Genomic DNA, 4,779 nt, shown 5'->3' on the forward strand with positions numbered 1-4,779 from the left:
ATAAATCACAACCAGCAGAAAATTGCATTTCGTATTTAATACAACTTGAACTCTGCCTTTTTATAAATGATATCTTTTTTGTTTAATTGGCGTCAGTTCAGATCTAGCAGATTGCTAATAAAATTCTGGATTTCCATACTTAATGACGCGTGCTCTTTATGCTGAATTTTACCACAAAAAAATGCAACTTTTTATTATACAAATAGCAGGCGTTAATAGGTGATCTCCCACCACGGGCAATGGCCCCGTCTGCTCTCCCAAAGCCTCACCTGGGCTCCCCCGCAGCCAGGGGTGGCCGCGTGCCACATCCCCCTGCTCCCAGGTGCCATTCTCAGAGAGCGGAGCATGTGGGGCACTGGGAGGAGGAGGACGAGGGTCCCTTCCCCTCCGGGGGTCAGCGGCCTGGGGATGTGCTCCTTGGGGATGCCTCTGGGTCCTCACCCACCCCAGGAACACAGCCTCACGTAGGGGCTCCAGCGCACACGTCAGCACCCGCGTTAGCACCGTGGAGAGGAATGAAAGTAATTGGGTTTAATTAGCCTGTGTAAACACGATCCTTAAATTTGTTGCCACATGAGGGTTTTGGCAGTCTCCAATAAATTAATCCTTTTTATTATATCAATGACAGGAAGATGATCAAATAGGCTTTGATATAGATTTTGGGATTTAGCACCTAGTAGCGCTGTGACATGCTTGAACTTCTTCCTCCTGCTGCTGCTGCTGGAGGCAAGAATGAGGCTACAAACAGCGTCTGCTTCCGAGCTGCTCCCAGGCGGAACGGGGGGCTTGGAGACACGTGGATGGGGATGCCAGGGAAACTTTGAAGAAAAGTTTGTCTTCGGGATTTGTTGGGTAAGTTGAGTTTCCAGAGGGTAGGGTCACGTGAGGAGAGCTGTGGGAGTAGGGGGGCACCGTGATGAGGCACAGCAATTAGTACGTCGTGTCAGCACATCCGCAGCCGGAGGCTGAGCTGAACTGCGAGCACAGCCCTGGCTCCCCTCCACGCTGGGGCACACGGAGCCGTTGTCCAGACCCCGGTGCAAATGTAATGGTTCCTCCCACTGTGCTGAGCCCAGGGGAAATGGGCTCTGCTGGTGCTGCAGGACACCTGGCACAGCTGGCGCCTGTGCTCTCACATGTCAGGGATGATTTCCCAGGTACTGCTGGGACACAGCCCAGACCTGTGGCTCGGCTGTCAGCAAGGATCATAATGCCAGCTCCATCCTTCCACTGTCCCAGCTGCAGGAAGGGGCCAGAGGCTCTGTAATTCAGGGGAAACAAATTCGGTGGCAGACAGGTGGCTCGGGGTGCCCACAGAAGGTGAGGGGCCCCATGTCCCACCTGGGAAGGCCAGGAGACTGGTTCAGCTACTGTGCCATCCCAGGTATCCCCCATCCTCCCTGGGCATAATGGCCCAGGAGCTGATGCACACAAAACCTTCTCCAGCCCCTGCAACCAAGGAAAGGATCACTGGATGGAAATTCTAATCATATATTATATTACCATGTCATATTAGACTAATAAAATCCTAATATGATACAGGAATGGGGAGCATATCATAACTCCTCTGTGGCTAATACAATGCAGGCAATAAATCACTCCAGGGCTTATCCTTAACAATTGTATCAGAGCTTTCTGTGTCACACTGATAACTCAGTCCCTCTGATCTAATGGTTCACTTTTCTTCACAGTCCATATGGCAGTGACATTAAAGCTAATGAAATAAAATAAAATTTGCCAATCTTTGAAGAATTCCATTCTTTAAAAAGATGTACTTTATTAACACAAACTGGAAACATCTTCAGTTACTCACAGTTACTTTTATCACACTGGAAATACATGGCACAGATATTGGCAGTGGCATTGCACATCGGCTCACGTGTGGTCACCACATTGCTGCGGGATCACTCGGAGCTGCTCAGCCTCACACATGTGGAGCCAAGTCAGCAGAGCTGTCCCTGCTGACCCAGTCCCCAGGGACACGGATCCTGCCATGCCCCAAGGTCACGGTCTCCCCAGCTCTTCCCTTCCTGGGCTGAGGATCCCTCGTTGCGTCCAAGGCCGGATACACAGGGAGCCGGATGCAGGGGGAGCTTGTCACCTGCTCCACTGTCAGCAGATGAAGGTTTGCTGATCTCTGGGGGGCTGTGAGGCCGTGGGGCTGCTCCCATGGCTCGGTGGGTCACAAACCCGCTGCATCTGCCAGAGGCATCGTGTCTCCCCGGCGGCAGGGCTTCTCATGGCTCCTCCTGCAGGACACCCCGGAGCAGCGGCCATGCCATGGTCCCCCCGGCACAGCAGGTCAGACGGAGCTGGGGCTGGTCCCAGAAGAAGCTGGTCGAGCTGTGCCCAGGGGAGCACTGTGGGTCTCTCCTCCAGACACCCTCATGCCAGTCCCAGTGACGGGTGCCTTAGTCGGGTCAGTGTCGGGCACAGGAGACGGCGATTCCTGGGACCTGCTGCAAATCCTCCATTTGGCTGTGCTGTGCTCCACACGGGGTCTCAGGGCTGGCACATCCCATGGCTGGTGGGCTCCAGCTGCAGGGTTCTCGTGGGCCGAAAGCTCAAACTTGGGCGCAGGGAATAAGGATGGTGCCGCTGAGCTCACAGGGTGGGAGGGCTGAGGGCCTCCTCCCCTCGTGTGAGCCGCTGCTCCTGCGCGAGGCTCCGACGGCCCTTCAGGGTGTAGCTACTGGGTGAAACACAATATACCATCAGCAGCTTGATCCTAGTACTGGTGCTGGCAGTAAACCTCCCTGATGCATGATCAGGCCTCAAGGATAAGATGTTTATTATTTGCCATGGAACCACGTGGCTGCTCTCCAACGTAAGGAAAAGCCAAATTGCACTTGTAATTCAAAGGGACCCAAAGCCTTAATGCTGTAAAGCAGCAGCTAATGATGCCCAGCGGGCGCAGGGCACGCAAGGGCGGCCCAAAGGTTGTTGATGGCCTTCCTATGAACCTCCTCAGTGTGTGACAGGTCCTTGCCTGTGGCCAGCAGAGATGTGATCAAGATGAGGGACGTCTGAGTGTTCATTACGCTGCCTACTACGCCTCCGCTGACACACTTTACATTTAAAATATAAAATACTGTTTCCACTGAGCTGTAGCACAAACACCGAGCATGTGGACTTGGAGAGCTCCATTAGCAAATGCAAATTGTTGCGTGCTTTGTCCTCAGCATGCAGAAGTCTTCGGCAGTCCACAGTCCCCACCTGCCCCAGCTCCTGTTAACTGATAACAAAGGTTTTGCAATGCATGTCTAGTTATTTACTTGTTTATTTAAATGCACCACCTGTAGAAGAAGCAACACTGTTCAATTCCAAACCTGATCGAGGTGAGTCTGCTCTGTGAATGAGAGCAGCAGCAGTCACTGGTGCATGAGAGCGTGGGGTGCAGTGTTGCCACGGCCCGGGGGAGAGTGGGAGAACAAAGGTATTTTACAAAATAACCTGATACAAGAATTGTTAAGAAAAGCTGAACCACAAGCTCATTGAATCATGCAAATAATTGTTCAGCCACCAAAACAACACCTGAAGGCTTGAAGAGCCAAAGGGAAGGGAAGGTGACGGACCAGCAGCTCCTCAGAGCCAACCGAGCCGCGGCTCCAGCCCGGGAGGGGCTGGTGCTGGTGAGCGCTCGGCCTCCTCCTGCCTAGCTGCACTAACCCGAGTAGTGAGTAGTTATATTTATCAAAGACCATTTGCTGCAAGTGATTAACGTTAATTTGATTTCCTGTGAGTCAATTTCCTTGAGATATGGTAAATAGGCTATTACCTGTTATTGACCTTTACTTTATTAAAAAGACTTAAAATTAGCATTTATATATATACGTCCTTCCAAAAAAGTTTTTTTAATAAAGAAAAATATTTTTATAATCACATTAGACTTGCTAGCTGAGGCTATAGCTCCAAAGTTAATGTTAAATAAAAATGGTAATTAAGAGTGAATATGATGATGGTTTTTAAACTCATCTAAAGGCCTGACCCCTTCCTTTACCTCCACTTGATTTGTGGCTCCCAAGCAGAGCAGGGTGGCAGCGGAGGCAGGGGGCTAGTAGGTGGAAGCCTCTGCCCAGGACATGCCTCTCCCAGGATTTCCAATCCTCTCCTGGCAAGAGGGCACAAGGACCTGCTGGTGTTTAAAGAGATGCTCAGCTCCTGCTCCATGCCAGCTCACTCTTCTGGAGACCGACGCATCTCCTCAGGTTGACTTGAACTGAGCAGGAAGAAATTACGTCAACATTTGATCATGAAAGCAAAAAGTTTATTCATGTTTGAAACTACATATAACTACCACGAGGAAGACTTTTCAATCCAGGGTGTAATCCAGTTAGAAAGTAACACGAAACGGTTTAATACATTAGAATCACTGCCACAAATTATTTTCATGACTCAATCAGTTTCAGAATCGCATACAATACAAAAGAGAGAGAGAAAGGGCCCCTGCAATCCAGGGGGATGTACAGTACTGAATACTGAAGTCTGTATGCATTACAATTAATTGTTGGTTTTTGCGTGTATTAGTAACAAGATGAAGAACATTCAAAATGCTTCTCAGTATTTACAACAGTTGCACTGTTTTGTGTCCAACCTAAGACCCCATGTTTCCACTTCCGCTTCTTTAGCAGTTGCCAAGGCAACCCTGATTTGTAGGAGATTACAATGTACATTACATTTCGTGGGGAAACAAAGAGTTAATTACAAGATGCAAAAAGATAAGAAAGAGACAAACTACAGCGTGAGTATCGTTCAGAGGTAGTAAGTGAGCACTCTAAG

At 49.8% G+C, this 4,779-nt stretch overlaps 1 protein-coding gene across 6 annotated transcripts in view; it reads right to left on the bottom strand.

The window, feature by feature from the left end:
* Positions 1-4,245: 4,245 nt before the first annotated feature.
* PBX3 (PBX homeobox 3) overlaps positions 4,246-4,779 on the bottom strand; it is a 103,741-nt gene continuing 103,207 nt past the window's right edge. For all 6 annotated transcript variants that reach the window (XM_032131144.1, XM_032131145.1, XM_032131143.1 and 3 more), the window contains one exon: positions 4,246-4,779. This exon is cut by the window's right edge and continues 1,028 nt beyond it. The gene's annotated coding sequence lies outside the window, so the exon portion shown is untranslated.

This window comes from Corvus moneduloides, chromosome 21 (assembly GCF_009650955.1).
Source record: "Corvus moneduloides isolate bCorMon1 chromosome 21, bCorMon1.pri, whole genome shotgun sequence".
Lineage (NCBI taxonomy): Eukaryota > Metazoa > Chordata > Aves > Passeriformes > Corvidae > Corvus > Corvus moneduloides.